The sequence below is a fragment of the Gopherus flavomarginatus genome, chromosome 4 (genome assembly GCF_025201925.1).
Source record: "Gopherus flavomarginatus isolate rGopFla2 chromosome 4, rGopFla2.mat.asm, whole genome shotgun sequence".
NCBI classification, from domain to species: Eukaryota; Metazoa; Chordata; order Testudines; family Testudinidae; genus Gopherus; species Gopherus flavomarginatus.
Genome location: NC_066620.1, coordinates 28,670,087 through 28,696,355, shown reverse-complemented (window position 1 = coordinate 28,696,355; position 26,269 = coordinate 28,670,087). Strand labels below are relative to the sequence as shown.

The window sequence follows — 26,269 nt, the reverse complement described above, 5'->3', positions numbered from 1 at the left end:
AGATTTTTAAGAACAGGTTGAACAAACCTCTGTCAGGGATACTCTGCATATACTTGGTCCCATGGACAACCTGCTCTGGCTCTGGTTCCCTCCTTCTGCTCCCTGCCTGAGCCGACTGCTGTGGGCACTTGATCCCACATGCCCCCAATGCATCGTCTCTGCTTGGCTCTGCTTCAGCAGAGAGGGCTGGATTTCATGACCTTTCCAGGGCCCTTGCAGCAGTACAGATCTATAATTCGATGCCATCGCAATACAATATAAACAACAACAAAAGTGGAAACACCCCAATCTAACATCTAACAATTCAGCGTGAACTGACATTCCACAGCACAAAGTGACAACACGTAGGAGTGCAAAGCCCGACAATTCAGCACCATGAAAATGAACGCCCCATGGGGCAAAATGACGCACTGCAAAAGAGCTCAGCTCAAACCAGTGCAACACAAGCCAGTGCAAAAACCATACAAAAAGAAACAATGCATCAGAGTACAAAGTGACATTGTGCAAAACAGCTCAGCGTGGAACAACAACACAGCACAAACCCACACAACAGAATCATATAGAAAAGTAGGGCAGGGAGGGACCCTGAGAGTCAGGACCAAGTCTCCCTAGGCTGTCCCTGACAGGTGTTTGAAGAACAAGAAAACAAAGGGCACCACAAACCACATGCATCTGAGGAAGTGGGTATTCACCCACGAAAGCTCATGCTCCAAAACGTCTGTTAGTCTATAAGGTGCCACAGGATTCTTTGCTGCTTTTACAGATCCAGACTAACACGGCTACCCTCTGATACTTGTCACAAACTTATGTCTTTTTGGATGAGCAAAGAAAAGGGAGTAGCATTGTCCCCCTCAGGTAGCCCCTGCTCAATTCCAGGTCAGAAAACAAAACTCTTCTACAAGAATATCCAAAAAATATTGTGTTTCACTTTACTTCAGAAGTACAGTTGTGTGGCAATTAAATGATGACTCTAAAGTTTCATAAAAGTGTGGGAAATATGGATGTATCTGAGGAAATGGCTTGGAATGAAGGAAGACAAAAACTGATGGGTCGAGAGAACAGGCACTGTTTCCCTCTGGTTTGGAACTTCTCTCACAACTACTGGAAGAGAAAAGCTAAGGAAATGGTGTTCTATTGTTGCAAAGGAGATTAAAGTGAGGCCATTTTCTGCAGATAGAATTAAATGGTCATGTCAGGAGTGGGATTTGAAACCACGTCTCTATGCAAAGACCAGAACACCCAATGGATTGGAAAAGAAGATACTTATAACTAGCACTTTAGACCAGTCCACCATCCTGATACTACAAAGAATGCAACTTATCAACCCTAGTTTTCATTAACAGTTGATGAACTCTTTAGGGAGGTCAAGATGGCACATCTCTTTCAACTCCTAGAGACCTTCTACAGCACAGCTGATTTTTAGACCCACTCACCCGGACCTAAAGTTACACGTTTCCTGGAGCTCCATGAGTTCTGCGGTGTTGGAATCTCCCTGTTCACTTTTTAAGTGAACAAAAGATGGGTGCTGGCATTCTGAGAGAGTAATGGTGAACCTCTAAATCCTGCCCTGTGCGCCAGACAGTTAAGCAACCAGCACACACAACCTCTACTATGATAGCATCCTGTCTGGGAACAACTCACTTACCAACAGCTGGGGTGTGAAATCCTCATTTCTTTGTTGTTCTGTCACTGTAGTCCCCACTTTCCTATTGCTTGTCTGTATAATCTCTGTCTGGTTCTGTAACTGTTTCTGTCTGCTGTATAATTAATTTGTTTTGTGTAAACCAATTAAGGTGGTGGGGTGTAATTGGTTAGATAATCATGTTACAATATGTTAGGATTGGTCAGTAAAATGATTGGTTAAGATAGAGCTAAGCAGAACTCAAGTTTTACTATATAGTCTGCAGTCAATCAGGAAGTAAGGGGGGGAATGCGAATGGGAATCGGGGTAGCGGAATTGGAATTATGTTTTGCTAAGGGGGGGAATAGGGACAGGGAAGGGGAACGGGGTCACAGGCAAGCCTCTGTGGTGTCAGAGCTGGGAAAGGGGATCCTGAGGAAGGAAACTGGAATCATTGCTTGCTGGAAGTTTACCCCAATAAACATTGAATTGTTTGCACCTTTGAGCTTCATGCATTGCTGCTCTCTGGTCACGTGAGAAGGACCAGGGAATGAGAAGGTGATGGGATATACCCTCTAACAAGTACATCTTTCAGGGTGTGAAACCCCCCAGAACCAGTATAATTAAGCTGACCTAAGCCATGGTTAGATAGTGCTAAATGAAAGGAAAGATTGTTTTGCCAATGCAGCTATTACAGGGATGGAAAACCCTTCTGGTCACTGTAGCAACTGTATACTCCACAGTGCTACAGCAGTATTTTAAGCACAGCCAGCCTCAGAGGGAGACAAAATCTGGCTCCATGGATGCTCAGGCACTAAGACAGCAGCAATGACAACACATTAATGCTTCCATAGTTGGCAGGATTCAAACCTGCATGGGGAGACCCCAATGGATTTCTAATCTATCACCTTAACCACTTAACCACAACTACTTGATGAACAGCAGCTGCCCTACACGATGATTCTGTTCTCACAGAATTGTCACTTCAAATGGCTCAGACCAACTCCCACAGCACACTCACGGCTGTGCATTAGTGTAAGTGTGTCCATGGTGAACAGCAAGAGTTCCTGCCCATTTCCCTTCCAGCTGGAGCATGATTAGTGTGTTTGTGGCTAACGACATTGCTATAGATTGTTGTTCATTCCCCACACTGACAATTCAGACAGTCCCTTTCCTATTCGAATCTCCACCATATCATTCCAATAGCCGGGGGGAGGATTTCTCTGGGGCACTGAAATGTTTCACGGGATTTGTGTATGAGCTCAGCCTTGCATTCCATCCCTGATGTTTCATGGACTAACAACAGCAGCAGAAAGAAAAAGCTGAGCCAATATCTCCCTGGCAGGGATGCAGGTGACCACGTCCCCTCTGTCTGACCATTGCCATTGCAGGACAGAAGGGTTCACTGGAATCGAATGCCCTGGCTCAGACAAGAGACACAGGGAGGTTTTACTGTTATTGGATCTGTGCAAAGGAAATTGTGCCTCTATATGAAAATGAGGAGGGAAATTAAACGTCCACATGGTGGCCCAGTGCCTTAAGGAATGTGGGCAATTGACTCTGGCTGAGAAATGATTTAACGGGAATTTGTATCAATGTATTGCCCTGATTAAAAGCTATGGCTGTAAGGTGCCACTGTTGTTAGTACTTGAACCTGCTTGGAGACACCTGAGTGGGTGTCAAGTCCATTACCTTAACGAGGGGTAGTTGATTATTTTGTCAAGATCCAAATTTCTTGGTCAAGATCTAGTGAATGTGTAGATGACAGAGAAAATAATACACTGATGATAATAAGAAGAATTTAGAAATATTTACAGTTGCTATGGGCATAACTATGATGATTGTTTCATGTTTCATTCTTTATATCTGACACCACCATCACCTTTCCCTTTAGCCTTGTAGTTTGCCAAGGGTAAAATTAAACATCTCTTCAGATACAAGGGAGTGTTTGTGTTCACTCCTGCTAGCTACACAGAGGCTTGATGTAGCTGCTTTCAATCCTCCGGCTCTGCTGGGATAAGAAACATTTCAGGGTGTCACTGAACTGAAGGAGGGAGATCATTTTTTGACAGATGACGCCTCCTCTTAAAGGTGTTTGTGTGGCTGGCAGCTCTGGTTCCCAGTTGTCTCCTGAGGGAAGAAAGTTTTTGTGCAAAATCGTAAAACTTTTAACAGAGAGGAGGGAAAGGCGACGACCACATGGTGCGGCTAGTATGTACCACACCATGGTTCTTTTATGTGGGATGACTCTGAACATTGACTGATCTCCACTCCCTTGGATTTGAAGAGATGTTTAGTTGTGCGCTTAGGAACCTATAAGGCTGAATCAATTTTATGGGTGGTGACACTACGATGGAAGGGTTTTTTAATGTTGTAGAAATTGTTAAAAACACTTAGCTTAAACTGGAACTGCCTGTTATTAAAGGCTGGTTTCCCCACGTCAGTTCCATAAGCTCTCCTAGAAACAACCTGGGTTCTCTCCTGCCTCAGTGGGAACTAGAGGGAATTGTCCCCTGCTGCCCTTGGCTCTAGGCTGATTTTTCTGGGGAGGGGATGTGGAATTGATTTGTTTGCTGTTGAGAAGGGAGCCGGGCCAGTTCTCAGGGAACCAGAACTCCCAGCAACTTCCCAGCCCAACCCAGGCTGCTGCCCCATCCCAGTCTCTGTTCCTCTGGGAGCCCTCCATGTTTGACTCTAGAGCAGGTTGGGAGGAGCAGCTGAGGCAGAGGACAGCCTGGGCCAGGCAGATAAGGAGTTTAGCAAGCAAAAAATGTAAAATGGCAGTGGAGTATTACCTTGGACTTGACGGCATTTCTCCATTGGTCTGTCTGCCTTGGGGCAGGGACAATAACACATCCTGCTGCATTCGTTATTTCAAGAGGCAGTTTAGGATTTTCATTCTCACACTCAGTACACAAAGCAGGACTCAACCTTTGGCATAAACTAAACAAGCTGCTCACAGATTCTGACAGCCACAATGAGCGGTCCGGTGAGAGCTCAGACCTGCCCCTGTCCCAGAAGGAATGTGTCATCTGTGTGGGGACTGGACCACTGACCTACCCGCTCCTAACTCCCAAACTTTCAGTAACTCTATTATCAGTACCTGTGAGTGTTATTTAAACCATAAGAAAAACCACACTGGGCTAGACCAAAGGCCCATCTAGCTCTGAGTCTTGTCTTCTGACAGCAGCCAATAGCAGGTGCCCCAACAACCAGTCAGCAAGGCACCACTGGGAGTTGAACCCAGGATCTCCTGTTTACAAAACAGATGCTTTAGCCAGCTAATCCATGGTGCCTGGGGGTAGCTAAAGCACACTGTTTGCCCACACCTGACTCCCTGCCATCGCCACCAGGGCCTGCCAAGCTTCGTTTGTATTTGGATTCTGCAAAGCAGAGGAGCAGGTGACGTTTTCCTTACAAGTTGTTGTGTTAGTGAATCTTTGGCCAGGTCTGCACTACAAAGTTGTTTCAGCAGAATTATGTTGCTCAGGTATGTGAAAAACACACAACGCTACCTCAGTTGGCAGCTTGTGGCAGGTGTACACACTGTAATGCCATGTCTGGCGACAAAACTGTCCTGTTTTGCTGACAAAATAAAAAAAACTTTGATGAGAGATCTAGAGCTTTTTGAAGCAAACTTGAACTGACAGAGTAGACGCTGCCGTTCATTATATCACCATAACTGGCCTCTCCAGTATCCCACAATGGCCGCCATGAACTCGCCTACCCTGCATTCCTGCTACAGAGCCATGGGCCCTCCCCTTTCATTGCTCTGGGAAGTTCTGACAGCTGAGCCTGCTGCTCTGCTCTGGCAGCCAAGAGCAAATCACTGCCGTGGAATGCTGTTCTCTCCCGCACTGTGAACACAGAGCAGGGTGGCGGGAACTTCGTTACAGTGTGGGGGGCCACTGGCATCCGAACTGTGACATGCTCAGGACACCCCTTCCCTCGAGGAGGCTCTTACCTTCTAAACAGGGACGGCTGTTTTCTAGTAAAATCAGGAAAAGGGAAGGAGAAAACTCGAAAGAAGTTCCTCCTGGCACTTACATACGTGAACCCGAATACTTTCTCAGTCCTCAAAGAGAGACCTTGAAAAAGAGACTTGCTGAAGCAAAGCCACAGGAGTCTCTGAGGTTTCCTTGGCCCCTTGCCCCTGTCCTGCCTGGCTGATGTCAGCATCTCTCTGTGAGGTCACCACCTCCCCACTACCTTTGACCAATAGTCTGAGGTCCTGCAAAAGGCCTTTGTGATGTCACTGCCACATCCCTCCCTTGCTGTGCTAATGTCCTGCCCCTGGCCAGGAACTTTGGAGGTTTGAGCTACTCCTGTGGTCACCCCACTCAAGGAGCGTTCATTCTAGGAAGCAAGCCGGCTAGACAGTAAAACATCAGACTCTGATCCCAATGCTACACTCTGTTTTTCAGAAATTAGTTGACTTTATGGCCAGAAGAGACCATTAGAGCATCTAATCTGACCCCCTGCATATCACAGGCCTCCTGTATGACACAATAGCTACTTTTCGGGCAAACACATTCCACAAAGGCATCTAGTCTTCATTAAAAAACATCAAGAGATGGCGAATCCACCACTTTCCTTGGTAGCTCGTTCCAGTGGTGAAACATCCTCGCTGTTGAATTTTTGTGCCTTATTTGTAATATGAATTTGTCTCTTTTCACCTTCCAGCCACTGTGTTTTGTTATGCCTTTCTCTGCTAGATTCAAGTGCCCTTTAATGCGCAATATTTTCTCTCCATTAAGGCCCTTCAACACATCACTGAAGTCACCTTTCAGTCTTCTTCTGATAAGCTAAACAGGTCGAGTTCTTTCAGCAACTCACTAGAAGGCATTTTTCTCCAGCCCTCAGAACATTTGGTGGCTCTTTGCTGCCCCAGCTCCAATTTCACAACATCTTTTTCAAGTGAGGACACCAAAACTGGAGGCAGTATTCCAGTATCAGTCTCACTGATGCCGTGTCACCTCCTGTGACGTTATTGACATAATCTGTATCTGTATAGATCACCATTACGACCACTGTCATATATCTGCAGCCAATATTGTAGAAAGGTTGTCGTTTAAGGGGTCTGTGGAGAGGTTATGATTGGTTGATTAGAATTATGCTATCTCTAGATGTGTATCATTTTTTGTAGTAGACGTTATAAATATTGGCCCTATGCTGCTCATATTTCAAACTTGTGCTCTGCTTACAGGGAACACCCCAGACAAGTTGGTGTCAGTTCTGCCTAGCCTGCTTGATGGCCCATTAAGGATCATCAGCTATACAATCGACCCATTGAGAGAAGGCAGATATGCCTTGTGACTCAGCAAGGTATGCAGGGACCTGCCTATGGACAGAACTCTAAGGTTTTTCTGTGTCACATGCTGGATAAAGTGTCCTTAGGACAAAGAAAGCGAAGACCACATGGCGAAAGACTATAAGATGTTGAGGCCTCGCCTCCACCTTGTTTTCAATCCTGCTTCATACCTCTGGAGGGACTTTTCTACAAACTGAAGCTCTATACAAAGGACTGAATGACCCATCCCAGCTGTGGATATATTCCAGAGACTTGATTTCAACCTGCAGTTTATTCCATGACTGCTACAAGCCTGAACCAAGATCTTTGCCATTCCTGGATGTGAAGGTTTAAAATCCATGTGCAGTTTATATAACAACCTGGTCTATGGATTGTGCCAGCTCTTTTCCAGACCCAAAGTCCAGAGCATGGTCAAGGGATCAGAGGCCTAGCAAATTGTGATCAGCTAAGAGAAAGCTGGGCTAAACAGAAAGCCATGCTTGCTAAGATAGGCCTGGTCAGCAAGTTGCCAGGTGTTGGAGCTGAGAACTAAAGAATTGTGTCTTATTCAGAGTTGCAGATTGAACAAAGAATCCCTGTTCCTATTGTGTTAGTCTCCTCTGTAGGGAGATGTTCTTCTCACAAATCAACCTTGAGTTTATGAGAAGTTGGCACATGTCAGTACAAGATATGGCATCCTTCCAGCTTCCTTCCAAGGAACCAACGCCTGCCTTAATACACACAAAAAAGAATTTTTATTGCCATATACTTTCACTTTTTCTTTGCTTTAACCCCTAGGAATGTACCTGTTGGACAATCAAAGGAGTTGCTCCATTCCTATGGACCCCAAATCAGAATTCAACATAGATATTTTATACTAGTAACATTTTATCAAAGTATTCATTAAATGTTAACTTGCTAACTTGAGACCATGGGTGGAGACATTATGTAACCTGTTAACCATTGGCTAATATGCTTATCTTGTCTTGCTGCAAAACCTAAGCTGGGGTGTGGAACTGCCTACCCCGTCATTTTCCCCCGCCCATGGAAAATCTATATATTCTGTTGTAATCAATTAATTGACAGTGCCTGTCATAAACAGATAATTAAGGGTTAATGTCTCTTTTACCTGTAAAGGGTTAACAAGCTCAGTGAACCTGGCTGACACCTGACCAAAGAACCAATCGGGAGACAAAATACTTTCAAATCTGGGTGGAGGGAAGTCTTTTTTTTTTGTGCTATTTTTCTTTGTTCTCTGTTCTCTCTTGGGATTAAGAGAAGCCAGTCACGTAACCAGATTTCTCCAATCTTACTGAAACAGACTCTCAGGTTCCAGATAGTAAGTAATAGATAGAAAGCGGATTCAATTTGTTTGTTTTCTTTATTTGCAAATGTGTATTTTGCTGGAAGGATTTTACCTCTGTTTGCTGTAACTTGTATTTTATGCTAGGGGGAGGGAGTCCCTCTAGTCTATATAGCTGAAGACTCTGTAAACATTTTTCCATCTTGATTTTCTTAGATCTTATCACGCTGCCATCAACCCAAAATACAGTGTTTGGGTACACTCTTTGTCCCCCAAAACCTTTCCTGGGGGACCCAAGACCCAAACCCCCTGATCTCAAAACAAAAGGAAATAAACCATTCCCCCCTATCCTTTCTTCCTCCCAGATTTTCCCCTCTCTGGGTTACACTGGGAGGTCACTGTGATTCAATTTTTACTTTTTTCTTTCATTAATTAAAAGTTTTTCTTTTAAGAACCTGATTGATTTTTTTTTATTCTTGTGTGAGACCCCAGGGATTGGTGGGGGGAAAGGAGAAAAGGGGAGGGAAAGGTTAATTTCTCTCTGTGTTAGGATCGCTGTCTCTCTCTCAGGGAGAGTCTGAGAGGGGGAGAGAAGTGGGGGAAGGTGAATTTCCTCTCTGTTTTAAGATTCAAGGAGGTTGAATCACAGTGACCTCCCAGTGTAACCCAGGGAGGGGAAAATCTGGGAGGAAGAAAGGATAGGGGGGAATGATTTATTTCCTTTTGTTTTGAGACCAGGGGGTTTGGGTCTTGGGTCCCCCAGGGAAGGTTTTTGGGGACAAAGAGTGTACCCAAACACTATATTTTGGGTTGATGGCAGCGTGATAAGATCTAAGCTAGGAATTAAGCTTAGAAGGTAACAAGCAGGTCCCCACTTTCTGGACGCTAAAGTTCAAAGTGGGAAACAGACCCTGACAGTGCCTCTGAACCTAATAAGCAAGGTGACACTCCGCCAGCGCTGTGTGCAATAAACTCCTCTGCTTGACCTCTACACGGTGTGATTTATGTTCTTCAGAGAACAAAGAAAGAGGTGGAGGCCAGGTGACCAGGTTGCCAGGGAAACAGAACAAAGGACGGAAGAGGGACAAAAGGGCCTGGCTGAGTTGGGCTGTTGGAAGCAAGGAGTCTGCTGGTTTTGAGACTCAAGGGGAGAGCCCAGGCTCTGAGTTTTGGGTCTCATGAAGATGGACTTTGCTGAATCTTCCTACTTCCTGTGCTAACAAAGAACTTTCTCAGGCTGTATTCCAGACCACTAATAAACCTGTTTTACAACGCTGGCTGAGAGTCACTGGGGATTGTGGAAGTTGGGAGTGCATGACTCCTTTGGAGGGGGGTGTAAGGTTTTCCCAGGTGTCCTGCTAAGGTGACTCACTATAGGAAGCTCCTGGCATGGAATGGGTGCTGAAAGATCCAGGATCAGTCCCAGGTCGTGCTGAAGGCAAGGAGGTTTCCCCCACTGACAGCATCCCCTGGGTAGTGTCCCACTGATGAGGACTTTGCTTGGGTTTGGCTCAGAGCTGTTCCAGAGCACTGAGCCTGTGTCAGCCCCCCAGCATGTGACCTGCAGGTGCCACTCTGGCAAAGCTCCCTGTCCCTGGGCTTTGGCATCACTAGCCCCTGCTTAGTGACTAGGGGTCAGTTTAGGGCAGTGATTCCCAAAATGTGGGGCATGCCTCCTAGGGGGGCACAGAGGAATGTTCATGGAGGCACCTCAGGGTTGAGCCAGCCCCCATGGAGGGCAGGGAGGGAGCACCACTCAGTCCCACTCTGTCCCAGCTCTTAGCCTACCCTACCCTCAGCCTGAGCCTGAGCCCCTGGCCCAGCCGTGACCTCTTTACCTGTGTCTGCACCCCTCTCCCCAGCAAGCCACAGTCCCACTCCCAGCCCTGGTTCTCGACCACGGCTTCCAAGGGGCCACAGCCATGGATAAGAGGGCACAGTGTGAAAAGCTTGGGGACCACTGGTTTGGGATAATGTCCGCAATCACTTCTATGCAGTCCAATAAAAGCTATTCCTCACCCACCCACCCCTCCATCAGGACGGACTAGGTATGTTCTGCTGCCCTTCACTCATACAGGAAGGATAATAACATTTCATTCCACTCAATCCTAAAGTGATTTGTAACCCAACACCAGCCAAAACTGGTCATGTTGGGGAAGCAGCCCCATCATGCTGTATACCTAGGCAGAGTAGGTGTGTCTATGCAAACACAGTCTGTTCCTGAAGTCTTTCCCACAGCTTCTCACTAGATGTGAGGGGGGAGCATATTCAGCCCCTGCTTCTGCTTAGTATTTAAAAACTCCATATTATCCCTATCACTGCCGGCCTTAGATTTCTTCTCCTGTCCTGTTTTTAACAGTTCAGATGAGGTGGCCATGTGGTTAAGGTGATGGACTGCTAATCCATTTTCCTCTGCACACATGGGTTCAAATTTAATCCTCCTCAGATGCATTTAGTTTTCACCTCTCCTTTATAGACAACCATCTCCCCCTTTGGTACAATAACAGACCCAACAATGTTGCTTCTTGCAAACAAAAACCTTCTCACAAACTCAGACCGCTCCCCTTGCTTTAAATTAAATGTCTAAATCCCAGATTTCTAAAAAAAAATTTCTCTAGTCCTGTATTTCTTAGTCTTTATCTCAAAAGGTAACATCCTCATAATCTCCCCCAAACACCCTGGGACTTGCCCAAATAATTAAAAGACCCCCATCCTGAGCAAGGCCACAACCGTGGACCAGAGCTAGTGTCTAGGCCAAGCTGTTCTGAAGGAGGAAACGCAAACATTTTCTACCTGCTTCCCTTGGCAAGGTCTGACTGAGAAAACAAAATTCCCCAGACTGAAAATTTTCTGCTGAAAAACCAATACTAGTCTGTTTGGGGACTTTTATTTGAATGTATTATTATTCTCTTCTGATTTATCTCAGTTCAGCGTTTGTCCTCCAGATGTGTTTACAGGTATTGAGTTGTGGGGGAAGGAGGCCAATTCATAATGTCTCTACCCCCCTTTCATAGTTTCTTCCAACTTGCTAGGAAATACCTTTGCTACGACGTGAGTCAAGCAGTGTCCATTGTTGCTGGGCTATCTCGGAGAAGTCTGCATTGTACACGGTTTCTGGGATAGTCCTTGGGAGTGTGGATACCGTCAATGGGTCAGCAGCCAGTCTGGTTCCTCCATTGTCACACCTGAAAGGCTGGTGGGGGGCATTTCCCAACCTCATAACATATTTCAGTAAGGCACACAGAGCAAAACTTTATAATTTCCCAACCAATGCGAGCACACACAATCCAACATGATATTAATGTTCAACAGATCAAGACTTTTGAAATGATACCTCACAAGGCAAACTTCGTACAAACCATGTTATCATTATATGAGACTGGTGAATATGGGGCTACCAGAGTGCTGCTTTGAGCACAGCGTGCCACACCTGGGCTTCCATTGCAATGGAGACGTACTGTTACAGTCCATCCCTCCTGGGATAAATGTGGCAGCAGGGCTGGCCTGGGTCATCTGACTTGGGCTCATGGAGCTAAAGCTGACAGGCTAAAAACTGTGGTGCAGATATTTGTGTTCACACTGAAGCCTGGGTTCAGAAACCCTCACCCCTCTGGAGGGTCTCAGAGGTTGTGTTCAAGTCCATATGTCTGCACCGTAATTTTATGGTCTTGCACAGCCCAAGTCCCATAAGCCTGAGACAGCTGACTCAGGCTTTGAGATAGGTGCCCTGGGTGTTTTAATCACAGTGTAGAGACATAACGTTAGGCTACGACTCCAGTGCAATGAAACACACACGGTTGGTCTATGTCACATTAATCAGGATCATGCAGCTAGGTCTGGAGTAAAGTTGCAGTGCACATGTCTGGGCTCAGACTCAGTACCCTGCTGTAGGAGCCCAGAAGGTTGGGAGGGAGATTAGCAAGTGGAAATGGTAAAACCGCAGTGAAGTATTACCCTGGACTCATGCATTTCTCCATTGGTCTGTCTGCTTTGGGTCAGGGACAATAGCACATCCTGCTGCATTTGTTCTTTCATAGGGTGGTTTAGGATTTTCATTCTCAGACACTGGGCACAAAGTAGATCTCAACCCTGGGTGTAAACTAAATGAGCCGCTCACAGATTTTTGGAGCCACAATGGGCATTTGGTGTGAGAGCTCAGACCTGCATTTGGTGTGAGAGCTCAGACCTGCCCCTGACCCAGAGGGAGTGGGTCATCCTTGAGGGAACTGGACCACTGACCTATCAGCTCTTCACACCTAAACTTTCAGTAACTCTATTATCAGTGCCTGTGAGTGTAATTTAAACCATAAGAAAAACCATATTGGGTTAGACCAAAGGTCCATCTAGCTCTGAATACTGTCTTCTGACAGTAGCCAATGCCAGGTGCCCCAAAAGCCACTCCCCAAGGCACCACTGGGAGTTGAACCCAGGATTACCTGGTTTATGAAACAAGGGCTTTAGCCAGCTAAGAAAAGCAAATGTGAATTTTGTCTTCATGGGCCACTGACAAAAGCATCCCAGACAGAAAAGCAACAGGCTGAAAAGAAACCTAGCAGCTGTTGCAGTAGTTCAGTTGGGTGAATGTTAAGCTAAAGGTCTGCGGTTCAATCCCCAGCTCTAGCAGGCTCTTCTTTCTCCCTTTGTGCAGGGCTGGGCTGTTTTCTGAAAGTGCAGCAGTTCCTTTAACTGCCACAAACCCCTCATTTCAGGCTATGCAGCAGGAAAAGACAGCATGGGCTTCTGCACCGAGCTGGCCCACCTGCCCTTTCATTCTTTGCTTGTTCTTTGTCAGCAAGGGGAAGAAAAAGAAGCTTTCCTTCAAGCAAGGTTCAGAAGGGCGACGTCAGGATGACTTCCTGAGCACCAGCTCCAGTCCTCTGCTCTGCCAGCTGACCTATTGGAGGGCTGCCACCACTTGCTCTACGTTTCCCCATCAGTGTGTGCCAGGGCGAGCACAAGCTAAGCGGACAGAGTTTCTGTAGTGTAGTGGTTATCACATGTGCCCAATACACAAAAGGTCCCTGTTTCAGAAACAGGCTGGCTTCCTTTTCTCAGATCCCCTTGCTGTCCAGGAAGGTGCTCCTCCTTCTGCTATTGGCCTGTCCCTGGGATAACTCCAACCCCTGCATGACAGAGGGTGCTGACGTCAGTGGAGAAAACACCTTGGTGTCAGTCTGGAGAACCTAGAGCAGTTAGATATGTCACCTTTTGGAGGCTTGTGGCTTGGCCTCCTCTCCCCTTGGAGGTTGGCCTATAGATTGATGGCTTTAGAGGTGGGGGCTGGGCTGGCTGTGAGCAACTGGGATCCAGGAAACCCCCATCTGCCCTTCTGAGGGCCGAACCCATGGAGGTGTGGTTGGCTTCTGGGAGATAGACCCCTTTGCCTGCCTCTTGGCATCCCAGAGATGGCTACTTGCAGGTCAGGAGAAGTGGAGTTTTGGGGGGAAGGAAAAGAAGCAATGGTGAGGCTGAGTGGGCTCCTTTCTGGCTGAGATTGTGGGCTGCAGGGGGTCTGGGAGTTGCCTGTAAGCCATAAGTGGACTTGGTGAAGTGAAAACCGCTGCTTCATTTTGGCTGACCTGGGGGCACCACTGATGACTTGGGAGTGAGGGCAGAGGGCTGGCTGTGTGCAAATGGGATCCAGGAAGCCCCAGCCTGCCTCACCAGGATCCAAGTCTTCTTCTCTCTTGCCATGGGGAGCCCAGCCTTAAGCCTGCCCAGCATGTGCTGCAGCTTGAGCATTAAGCCTTCCTGTGAAGCCTGTGCTGGAGCTGACCATGGACCCCTGTGCGGTACTGCTGGGGGAAATCATAACTGCAAATAATTCTGGCCACAAGATCAAACCGTTGGGTCGAATGGGGCAAGCTGGAGGCCTGGAGACTTAGTCCTCAGGGCTAGCAGGTCAAGCCGTTTTCCCGCATGTGGGGGAGGCAGCTGCTGTGGTTCGCCCTTCCTGCAGTATAATCCAGGGGTGCAAGGCTGCAGAGCTGGGAGGAATTGGTGGGAGGCTCTCTATCATTAGTTTTATGAGTGGCTGGGAGAAGCATTCATGTAACTCAGTTGGATGTGCCCCGACCTGTGGATGTCTGTGTAAGTGCAATATGTGCCAGAGATTTGCAGCCTGTCACAGCATCACAGTGTGAGAGGGAATCCAGGCGGTGGGACACAGCGCTCGGGGTCCCTCTGTTCAGGTTTCATCCTGTAGATCTCATCACAGATTTTCAACAACCACAGTGAATGTTCACTGAGACAGAGAGAGAGATGCCAAATGGTGATCTCCAGGGCCTGCAGACATCAAACGATAAGGAATTCTGCACACAGAGAGGAACCTGCTAGTGGAAAATGCCTTTGCAAAAGCCCCTTCTGTCACCAGCTGTGGTCCTACAGTGCTCAGTGCTCTGCGTTGTGGCGTCAAGAGCCATGGATGCAAGTTGAGTTACGATGACCTTTTCCTTGTCCCCATGTTTCTTAGGTGCCTCCTTCTGACATGTGTCAGAAAAAAACGACCAGTTTATTTTGGAAGCATCTGCACTGCAAGGCAAAGGCAGTCTTCTCTGCTTCCTCGAAAGATTGACCAAAAGGTGGGAAGAGCAGACACATTTGGCAAGGCACCACTGGGTGCTACATCTCTAACCTCCACTTTACCTGGCAGGTGCCTTGGCCAGCTTAGCCACGGTGCTGCTCTCTGGGACTTTTCTCTCAGCTGCTCCATTTCTTATCAGTGACAATCAAAAGGAAGGTGACATGGCCTCTGTGTGTGGACATATCCAGCGAACCCCAAGGACGTGCGGCACAGGCTCTCATGTTGCAGCAATTGCAGTTGAAGCAATCGCCAGGCTAATGCCAGTCACAGCAGCCTTTTCATCAACTCCAGGCTTGTGATTTGATTCTTTCCAATGCTTCTCTCCAAAGAAGCCTTTTCCTTAGCAAGCAGTTACTCGGATACCAAGGGAGGTCTCTTCTGTTTCCTAGAAAGACACAGGAAAATGTGAGCAGAGGAGACAAAAGCCGTACAACAAGGTACCATTGGGAGTTGAACCCAGGAACTCCTATTTACTAGACAGGGGCTTTAGCCAGCTAAGCCATGGTGCCTGCCTCCAGAATGTGTTTACAACTGTTCCATTTGATGGTCCAGGACAACACCTGCAAATTCCAAAATACAGCCCTTCCCCATTTCCCATCAAGACTTGTAGACTTTGAGGTGTCTGGCTCTCTGTGCACAGAAAGCCACAGCTGAGTTGACAGAGGGCTTCTAACATGTGCTTCTCCCACCAGACACTGTGATCATATACTGGTTAGTGATCTGTGTTTCAGTTACAGCAACCTCGGCTCAGTTCTGAGTCATGGTAACCTTTCCTTCAGCTCTAGACTTCTCATTTGCCACTTTCCAAGTGTGGTGGGGTAACTGCCCCAAACAATCAGGAAAAAAATTAAGGCAGCCTTGCAGAGGCGGCGTAGAACCCAGCCAGTCAGGAAAAGGTTTATTGGGAGAGGCAATCAGGAGAAGGCTTGCTGGAGCAGCCCATGTATACGGGGCTGCTCAGCACAGCAAGAGTCAGTCACTCCTTGGAGTGTGAGGAGGGAGGATTGGCTGCCCTGAAGGAAAGAGAAGGAGGGGTACCATGGACAGAGTAGTGCTGGGTGGGTAAGGGGAGCATGAGTGACCTCCTGGCTGATTACTGCCAGACTGAGGCCCTTATACAAAGGTGGAGGAAGGTGCTAGGTCTGTGGGGAAGTGGTCCAGGGAAACAGATGGTGGGGGTTGGAGGTGCACCCTTTTGCCTCAGTCTCCACTGACACAGGTGGCTACACCCTGGACTGCAGCTGGCCACTGAGGCAAGTGGCTGGGTAAAGGACAGCTGCCCCCTGGAAGCGGGGAGAGAACTGAGTGGGGCACAGCCAGAGGGCTCTGTCCCTAAGAGGACATTGAAGTCCTGAGAGTGACATGGGTCCTAATGATAGAAAAGATTGCAGCCAGATGCCACTGGATGAAGGTGCACTGATGGACCAGACCTAATTGCCAGGATGGCCAACAGGAGGCACTGCAGTGGTGAGACATGCCCCATGGCACCAAGACTCAGCCGCAAGGAAGGCTCTCTCTGTCTTGAACCACCACTTAGAAGGATTCTGATGACAGGTCTTTTCTTTCTTATGAAGAGATATGAAAAAGGAGCCAACAGACACATTAAGTTCAGCAAGGAAGAACTGTCAGGCCAAGCCAAGATTTCCTGGTTACTAGGAAGGCTCTTCAGCCAGCTCTTCCCAAAGACCACTATCCAGAGGCCTTTTAACAGTCACTGCAGGTGTTCACCACAAAAGAGACAAAGAGATGCCAAAATAGAGTTCTCCACTGCCTGCAGCCATTAAGCTACCAGGAGTTCTGTGCACAGAGAGGCCCCTGCTGGTGAAAAAAGACTTTGGTAGAGACTCTTCTGACTCCAGCCGTGGTCATATAGGGTTTAGCACTCTGTGTTGTGGCTTCAGCATCCACAGATGCAAGTTCAGTTAGGAGAAGTTTTTCTTGTCTCCACATTTGCCTATTGACTCCTTTCAACACTTGTCACCAAAAAGACCTGTTTCTTTTGCAAGCAATGTACAGCTAGGCAAAGGCAGTCTTCTCCATTTCCTCAAAAGATCACCAAGCTGTGGGGAGAGGAGGCACATTCAGCCAGGCACCACTGGGTGCTGGATGCTGAATCTCCTCTTTATTCAGCAGGTGTCTGTGAAGGAGATAAATCTACACCGTTTAGAGGTCAATAATAGGAGAGTCACCTTGCTTATTAGGCTCAGAGACACTGTCAATCAATTGATTACAATAGAATACATAGGTTTTTTATGGGTGGCGGAAAGTGACAGGGTAGGCAGTTCCACACCCCGAGATAGGTTTTGCAGCAAGACAAGATAGCACATTAGCCAGTGGCTAGCAGGCTACATAATATCTCCGCCTATAGTCTCAAGTTAGCAGGTTAACATTTACTGAATACTTTGATAAAATGTTATTAGTATAAAATATCTATGTTGAATTCTGATTTGAGGTCCATAGAAATGGAGCAACTCTTTTTGATGGTCCAACAGGTACATTCGTAGGTGTTAAAACAAAGAAACAGTGCAAGTATATGGCAATAAAGATTGTTTTCTGTCTGTCTAATGGCAAGGCATTGGTCCCTTGGAAGGGAGGTGGAAGGATGCCATATTTTATACTGATGTGTCAACTTCTCATAAATTCAAGGTTGGATGTGTGGGAAGAACATCTCCCTACAGAATAATCAAACACAATAGGAACAGGGATTCTTTGTTCAATCTGCAACTTTGAATAAGACATGATTATTTAGTTCTTAGCTCCAACTCCTGGCAATTTGCTGACCAGGCCTATCTTAGCAAGCAAGGCTTTCCGTTTATCCCAGCTTTCTCTTAGCTGATCACTATTTGCTAGGCCTCTGCTCCCTTGACCATACTCTGGACTCTGGGTCTGGAATAGAGCTGGCACAATCCATAGACCAGGTTGTTATATAAACTGCACATGGATTTGAACCCTTCATACCCAGTAATGGCAAAGTTCTTGGTTCAGGCTTGTAGCAGTGATGGAATAAACTGCAGGTTCAAATCAAGTCTCTGGAGTCCATCCACAGCTGGGATGGGTCATTCAGTGCTTTGTAGGGAGCTTCAGTCTGTAGCAAAGTCCCTCCAGAGGTATGAAGCAGGACTGAAGACAAGATGGAGACGAGGCATCAGCCTTTTATAGTCTATTGCCATGTGGACTTTGCTTTCTTTGTCCCAAGGACACTCTATCCAGCACATGGCACAGAAAAAAAACCTTAAAGTTCTGTCCATAGGCAGGTCCCTGCATACCTTGCCTTCTCTCAATGGGTCAGTTGCATAACTTGTGGTCCTTAATGAGCCATCAAGCAGGCTAGGCAGAACTGACACCAACTTGTCTGGCTGGGGTGTTCCCGGGAAGCGTAGCACAAGTTTGAAATATGGGCAGCATAGAGCCAATATTCATAACGTCAACAACAAAAATGATACACATGTAGAGATAGCATCATTATAATCAGCCAATCATAACCTCTTCATACACCCCTTACACGACAACATTTCTACAATATTGGCTGCAAATATAGAACAGTGGTCGCAACGGTGATCTATAGTTACAGATTATGTCAATAACGTCACAGGAGGTGACACAGCATCAGTGAGACTGATACTGAAATATTGCCTCCAGTTTTGGTGTCCTCATTTGAAAAAGATGTTGTGAAATTGGAGCTGGGGCAGCAAAGAGCCACCAAATGTTCTGAGGGCTGGAGAAAAATGCCTTCTAGTGAGCTATTGAAAGAGCTCAACCTGTTTAGCTTATCAAAAGAAGATTGAAAGGTGACTTCATTGAAGTGCCTTAATGGAGAGAAAAGATTGGCTATTAAAGAGCTCTTTAATCTAGCAGAGAAAAGCATAACAAGACCCAATGGCTGGAAGGTGAAAAGAGACAAATTCATATTACACTTACGGCACAAATAATCAACAGCGAGGATGATTCACCACAGGAACAAGCTACCAAGGAAAGTGGAGGATTCACCATCTCCTGATGTCATTCAATGAAGACTAGATGCCTTTGTGGAATGTGTTTGCCCGAAAAGTAGCTATTGTGTCATACAGGTGGCCTGTGATATGCAGGGGGTCAGATTAGATGCTCTAATGGTCTCTTCAGGGCATAAAGTTGATTAATTTCTGAAAATGGAGTGTAGCATTGGGAGCAGCATCTGATGTTTTCCTGTCTAGCCGGCTTGCTTCCTAGAATGAACGCTCCTTGAGTGGGGTGACCACAGGGAATAGCTCAAACCTCCAAAGTTTCTGGCCAGGGGCAGGACATTAGCACAGCAAGGGAGGGGTGTGGCAGTGACATCACAAAGGCCTTTTGCAGGACCTCAGACTATTGGTCAAAGGTGGTGGGGAGGTGGTGACCTCACAGAGAGATGCTGACATCAGTCAGGCAGGACAGGGGCGAAGGGCCAGGGAAACCTCAGAGACCTCTGTGGCTTTGCTTCAGCAAGTCTCCTTCTCCAGGTCTCTCTTTGAGGACTGAGAAAGTATTTGGGTTCAGGTACGTGAGCACCAGGAGGAACCTCTTTCCAGTTTTCTCCTTCCCTTTTCCTGATTTTACTAGAAAACAGCTATCCCTGTTTAGAAGGTAAGAGCCTCCTCGAGGTTTGACACCTGTTCAGTCTGATCCATCTGGTGACAGATGAATTCTAGGCATGGAAAACACGAGCTTAATGCGGCAGAATTTTATTCTGCACCTGGGATTTTGTCTCTTAGAATCACTGGGAACATTAGAGTTTGTCCTTTTTCACCTTTTCCTCCATCCATCCCTCCCTCCTTTCTCTTCTTCTCTTGCTTCTAGTGTCCCCTCTGGTGTGTGTGTGTGTGTGTGTGTGTGTGTGTGTGTTGCGGGGGAGTGCTCAGCAGCTCCCACTATGGGAGGTCCACCCAAAAATGTGGGGCTGAAATAGTGCTTGGGCAGTGATTCCCACCAGTGACCTGGCCATCCTTTGGGCTCTCTGGTGAGAACCCTCAGCCTCTCATCCTCAGTCTCTACCCTGATTGGCTGAGCTGGGGGTTATTGACAGGGAGGAGACTCAGGTCCTTGTTGTTCTCTTTGAAGACCAAGTAAATAAATCATAACCACTTATATGTTTGATGAATTTTGCTGCTTCTCTGCATTAATGCTCTCTGAGCAGTTCACGATTCTCTCTAACATTGCAGTTCTCCTCAAATACTTGCTGAATAATTACTGTGCACTGTTGTTGATCTGGAGCTCATCTGAGAGCACTTTACTCAGGTCATTCAATGTCTGAAATTCAAGATCCGATGGTTAGTTTGAACATCAGGGCTCTTGGGTCCTTCTCCCAACTCTACCACTGGCTGGCTGTGTGACCTAAGACAAGTCAATTCTCCTTTCTCAGCCTTAGCTTCTCCCTCTTTCACGTAGGGATAATAATGATCCGCTCCTACCTACCTTACGGTATGTGGAGGCAGGACTGGCTCTAGGTTTTTTCCTGCCCCAAGCAAAAAAAAATTTGTCTGTCCCCCCCATCCCCCTGCTGCCCGAGCCCTGGGCTCTCCCCACACCCTGCACCCCCTGCCTCCACAGCTCTGGGCCTCCCCCCACCCCCCTGCTGCCCCAGCCCTGGGCTCCACCCCCTGACCCTCACCCCTGTGCCGTCCCAGCCCTGGGCTCTCCTCCCCACACCTGCGCCCCCTGCCAAGCCAGCCCTGGGCTCTTGCACACACACACCCCATGCTGCCCCAGCTCTGGGATCTCCCCCCACCAGTGCTCCTCCGCCCACACACCCCCTGCTGCTCCAGTCCTGGGCTCTGCCCCCTCCACCTGCACCCCCTGCCGCCCCAGCCCTGGGCTCCTCCCCCCACCTGCACCCTCCTTCTGCCCCAGCCCTGGGTCACTGGTAACTTGCTCCCAGGGCAGGTCATTCAGCAGGAATTTTGGAATGTGCACAGAACACAGACAGGATTGGTTCCCACATGGTTACAGAGCTGCAGTAAAGTGGAACAATTTTCAGTTTGTGTGATTGGAAGATATCTGGATGCATACTGTAAGACTGTCCTCCATCAATGAGGAAAAGTTGAGGTGCCTTTATTATTCTTTCTTCCACTCTTCTTTTCTATGGGGAATTTGCCAGTGCAATATCATTGTCTTCCTTTTAAACAAACAGGCAATGGCTGTTGAAAATAGCAATTCCAGTCCTAATAACCACTGGGGAGCATTTCTTGCTCAATTTTATCCTACTTTTTCTACAGCAAGTTACAGTGGATCAGTATATTTGATCCGGGAGAAATGAAGTACCAGCTGCCCAAACTGAGCTTGAGCACTCCTGAATTTTGAGGTGTTCAGATCTGGAAGGCAGGTGCTAGATTCCCTTTCTGAATATTAGCTAAATCTGGAAAGGAAAAGTCAATTTCTGCTTCCATGGCTCAGAAGTGGAAATCCTCCTACGTGCCTGGTACTGTATCTAAAGCTACCCAGGTCCAGTAGAGCCTCCCCTCCCTTAGTTTTCATTTTAAATTCTAGTGGGACCCACATACCTCCCTTGCTAGGCTTCAGATAGAGAGGGGCACTGTCCATTTAGTCCACGCAGTTCCTTCTTTGGGGGCTGCAAGGTGAGGTCACACCAGTGTCCCTTAGCCAGTCTGGGGATGTCTTCTGAAGGGGGTATCTGGGCCAAAGCCTTCTACTCCTTGGGCACATTTGTTCCCCATTCACAGTGCCACCCCACTCTAGCAGTGAGCTCTCCATTCATAGCAAGCTGCAGCATGAGGTTTCGGTTACCATACTCACTCCCTCTCCCTAACCTGTTGATAGCAGCCAAGGGAATGCTGGGAAATGTAGTTCTTTCCCTGCTCCAGGGCTGGCTCTATAGGCAGGGAGCTAACCAAGGAACTACAGCTCCCAGGGCCCCCTGTTGCTTCTCAGCTGCCAGGCTTCAGAGTAGCAGCCCTGTTAGTCTGTATCCGCAAAGAACAGGAGTACTTGTGGCACCCTAGAGGCTAACAAATTTATTTCAACATGAGCTTTCCTGAGCTACAGCTCACTTCTTCGGATGCATAGAATGGAACACACAGACAGGAGATATTTATACATACAGAGAACATGAAAAGGTGGAAGTATGCATACCAACTGAAAGAGTCTAATCAACTGAGATGAGCTATCATGAGCAGGAGAAAAAAAAACCTTTTGAAGTGATAATTTGAAGATGACCCATAGAAGATGTGAGGAGAACTTAACATAAGGAAATAGATTCAATTAGTGTAATGACTCAACCATTCCCAGTCTCTGTTTAAGCCTGAGTTAATTGTATCTAATTTGCATATTAATTTGAGTTCAGCAGTCACTCTTTGGAGTCTGTTTTTGAAGTTTTTTTGTTGCAAAATTGCCACCTTCAAGTCTATCACAGAGTGGTTGAAGTGTTCTCCCACTGGTTTTCAAATGTTATGATTCCTGATGTCAGATTTGTGTCCATTTATTCTTTTGCGTAGAGACTGTCCGGTTTGGCCAATGTACATGGCAGATGGGCATTGCTGGCACATGATGGCATATATCACATTGGTAGATGTGCAGTTGAACGAGCCCCTGAGGGTGTGGCTGATGTGATTAGTTCCTATGATAGTGTCACTTGAATAGATATGTGAACAGAGCTGGCATTGGGCTTTGTTGCAAGGAGATGTTTCTGGGTTAGTGTTTATGTTGTATGGTGTGCGGTTGCTGGTGAGTATTTGCTTCAGGTTGGGAGGCTGTATATAAGCGAGGGCTGGCCTGTCTCCCAAGATCTGTGAGAGTGGGAGATCATCTTTCAGGATAGGTTGTAGATCTTTGATGATGCGCTGGAGAGGTTTTAGCTGGGGGCTGTAGGTGATGGCTAGTGGCGTTCTGCTATTTTCTTTGTTGGGCCTGTCCTGTAGTAGGTGGCATCTGGGTACTCTTCTGGCTCTTTCAATCTGTTTTTTCACTTCAGCAGGTGGGTATTGTAGTGTTAAGAATGCTTGATAGAGATCTTGTAGGTGTTAGATCTCTCCGTCTGAGGGATTGGAGCAAATACGGTTCTATCTTAGAGCTTGGCTGTAGTCAATGGATCGTGTGGTGCGTCCTGGATGGAAGCTGGAGGCATGTAGGTAAGTATAGAGGTCAGTGGGTTTCCAGTATAGGGTGGTGTTTATGTGACCATCGCTTATTAGCACAGTAGTGCCTAGGAAATGGACCGCTTGTGTGGATTGGTCTAGGCTGAGGTTGATGGTGGGATGGAAATTGTTAAAATCACAGTGGAATTCCTCGAGGGCTTCTTTTCCATGAGTCCAGATGATGAAGATGTCATCAATGTAGCACAAGTAGAGTAGGGGTGTTAGGGAACGAGAGCTAAGGAGGCGTTGTTCTAAGTCAGTCATAAAGATGTTGGCATACTGTGGGGCCATGCGCGTACCCATAGCAGTGCTGCTGACTTGAAGGTATATATTGTCCCCAAATGTGAAATAGTTGTGGGTGAGGACAAAGTCACAAAGTTCAGCCACCAGGTTAGCCATGATATTATCGGGGATACTGTTCCTGACGGCTTGTAGTCCATCTTTGTATGGAATGTTGGTGTAGAGGGCTTCTGCCTCCATAGTGGCCAGGATGGTGTTTTCTGGAAGATCACTGATGGATTGTAGCTTCCTCAAGAAGTCAGTGGTGTCTTGAAGATAGCTGGGAGTGCTGGTAGCATAGGGCCTGAGGAGAGAGTCCACATAGCCAGACAATCCTGCTGTTAAGGTGCCAATGCTTGAGATGATGGGGCATCCAGGATTTCCAGGTTTATGGATCTTGGGTATCAAATAGAATACACCTGGTCGGGGTTCTAGGCATGAGTCTGTACAGATCTGTTCCTGTGCTTTTTCAGTGAGTTTTTTGAGCAGATGGTGTAGTTTCTTTTGATAATCATCAGTGGGATCAGAGGGTAATGGCCTGTAGAATGTGGAGTTAGAGAGCTGCCTAGCAGTCTCTTGTTCATATTCCGACCTATTCATGATGACGACAGTACCTCCTTTGTCAGCCTTTTTGATTAAGATGTCAGAGTTGTTCTTGAGGCTGTTGATGGCATTGTGTTCAGTACAGCTTAGCTTATGGAGCAAGTGATGCTACTTTTCCACAATTTCAGCCTGTGCACATTGACGGAAGCAATCTATGTAGAATTCCAGTCTGTTGTTTTGACCCTCAGGAGGAGTCCATGCAGAATCCTTTTTATTATAACGTTGGTAGGAAGGATTCTGTGGGTTAGGATGTTGTTCAGAGGTGTGTTGGAAATATTCTTTGAGTCGGAGATGACAAAAGTAGGATTCTAGGTCACCGCTCCCAGGCTGGATCCCTCTTATCTGCTGCCCCTGCAAACGGGCTGCCCCAAGTACCTGCTTGCTTTGCTGGTGCCTAGAGCCACCCCTGGACCGACACGTTTGTTTTCATCCTCTGAGTCAGGAAACCCACAAAAGCCTCTTCTTTTGTACTGGGGCAGGCAAAAATAAGGTGACACTAAATTATTCTGATTGCTAAAAGCAGGTTTAGGGAGTTGTGTATTTTTGAAAAATAAATAAATAAATAAATATCCTTCTAACTAGCAGCATGAGATAAAAAGAGACCACAGATAAACCTTGTCAGTAAGGGCTAATGTCCTAAATGGGAAATCAGCAGCGGTTTGTAACTGGGGGAGCGTACAGTCTGAATGTGTATTACCTGACCCCAGCCCCCACTCCCACATAGCAGTAGGGCTTGGCACTCTCTCTGTGCATTGATGTGGAGGCTGAGTGGTTAATCAAGCAGTGACAATTCAAGGAGGTTCCCTGAGTCAGTTTCACTCCTCAGGAGATTCTGCACAATAAAAATTCTGTGCACAGTATTTTAAAATTCTGCAAATTTTATTTGCCAATAAATAAATGTGGAGGCTCCAGCATGGCAGTGGGGAGCAGAGGCTCTTGGATGCTCAGAAGTGGGATATCACCCTGCAGCCCCCTCTCCCTTCCAGGGAAACAGACTCTATGGCGAGGCTGCACCTCTCTGCTGCCTACTCCAGGAGCTCCCAAAAGACTGCCCAGAACTGCTCATGAGGGGTGCATGACCACTCTTGTGGTTTCCCTTTGCTTCCCCATCAGAAAGCCTGAGCAGCTGGCCCCGGGTGATTGGAAAGGGCCCGGGGGTTCCTGCCACCACTACCAGCAGCACAGTGGGGCTAAAGCAGATTCCTGCCTACCCTCGCTTCACACGGCGCACCACTCCCAGAAGCATCTGGCACATCCCTGCGGCCCCTGTGGGGTGTGTCTCTTGCACGCTGCCCCTGCCCCAAGGGCCAACTCTGCCATTGGAACTGCGACAATGGGAGCTGCAGGGGTGGTGCCTGTGGGCAGTGGTGCCAGGGGACTCCCCAGCGTCCTCCATGTAGGAATTGTGCCAGATGGGGGTGTGGGTCACTTTCAGAAGCTGCCTGAGATAGGTACCACATCCCAACCCCCTGTTCCAGCCCAGAACCTGCACCTCATGCACCCAAAATCCCTCCTAGATCCTGCCACTGTCCCCCTTGCACCTCAAGCCCCTGCCCCAGTCAAGATTCCGCACCCCGTCCACACCCAAACTCCATCCCGGAGCCTGCCACCACCCCCTCGGCTTTGTTGGCGGCTTTGTTCCAGCTGCTGGGGAAATACCACAACATTAAAGAAACCAATGGTACCAAGTCCTGCAGCGTCACCTGTGGGGTTTCCACAAGAGCATCCATGCTGAGGAGCCAGTCAGCATGTGACTGTATGACCGGATCAAACGACAGCTGGCCGAGTTCCAGGAGATGAGGCTGCAGCTGGCCAATATTAGCAGGAGCACTGAGTGAAGGGAGAGGCAGCTCCCCTAACATTTTTGTGGCCTGCAGGGAATGGAGACAAAGCAGGGGGATGCGGGGACTCAGGGCAGGACCTGCGGATCTGATAGTGCAGGACCACAGTCAATGGAGGAGGAGAGAGAGTCCTGCAAGAGGAAGCTGCTAGTGGGAAGCAATAAGTGCAGAGTACAAACCAGCCAGCTGAGAGTCACAGGGGTCTAGAAAATGAAATGGCAGCAGGTCCCATGGTGTAATGGGCAGCACTCAGGACTTTGGATCCTGGAATCTGAGTTTAAATCTCAGTGGGACCTCCTGGAGCAATGTTGGTTTCCTGCAAAGCCATGGAGCTCAATGTGCTTGGCTCCCCTCTCTCAGGGTGAACTGGAGTGAGTTTTTTCCCTCCTGCTGGATGACTGATGCCCACTGGAGATAGATCTTTGGTCCAGCTGGTTCAATGGGCTGGCTGCTATAGGTTGGGGTCCTAGAACTTAACAGTCTGGCTAGAGAGCCCTGCAATTGACCATATTGTTGTTTCTCACTGCTTCACCTGATGTCCACAACTTTGGTCCCTGCAGCTGCCACACTCTTCCTCTTGCTGACATGGCATTCAAAAGAAGGAGTGCCAGGGCCAGCTTCATAGTCAAGGCTAGGCAGGAAGGAGG

General features: G+C 47.5%; 2 non-coding genes across 2 annotated transcripts; one reads left to right on the top strand and one right to left on the bottom strand.

Annotated features, from left to right (window-relative positions):
• Window positions 1-4,843: 4,843 nt before the first annotated feature.
• On the bottom strand, window positions 4,844-4,917 carry TRNAT-UGU (transfer RNA threonine (anticodon UGU)). Its single transcript has one exon. It is a non-coding gene; the product is annotated as a tRNA-Thr (tRNA).
• Window positions 4,918-25,846: 20,929 nt separating this feature from the next.
• TRNAQ-UUG (transfer RNA glutamine (anticodon UUG)) lies at window positions 25,847-25,918 on the top strand. Its single transcript has one exon. It is a non-coding gene; the product is annotated as a tRNA-Gln (tRNA).
• The last annotated feature ends 351 nt before the right edge of the window (window positions 25,919-26,269 follow it).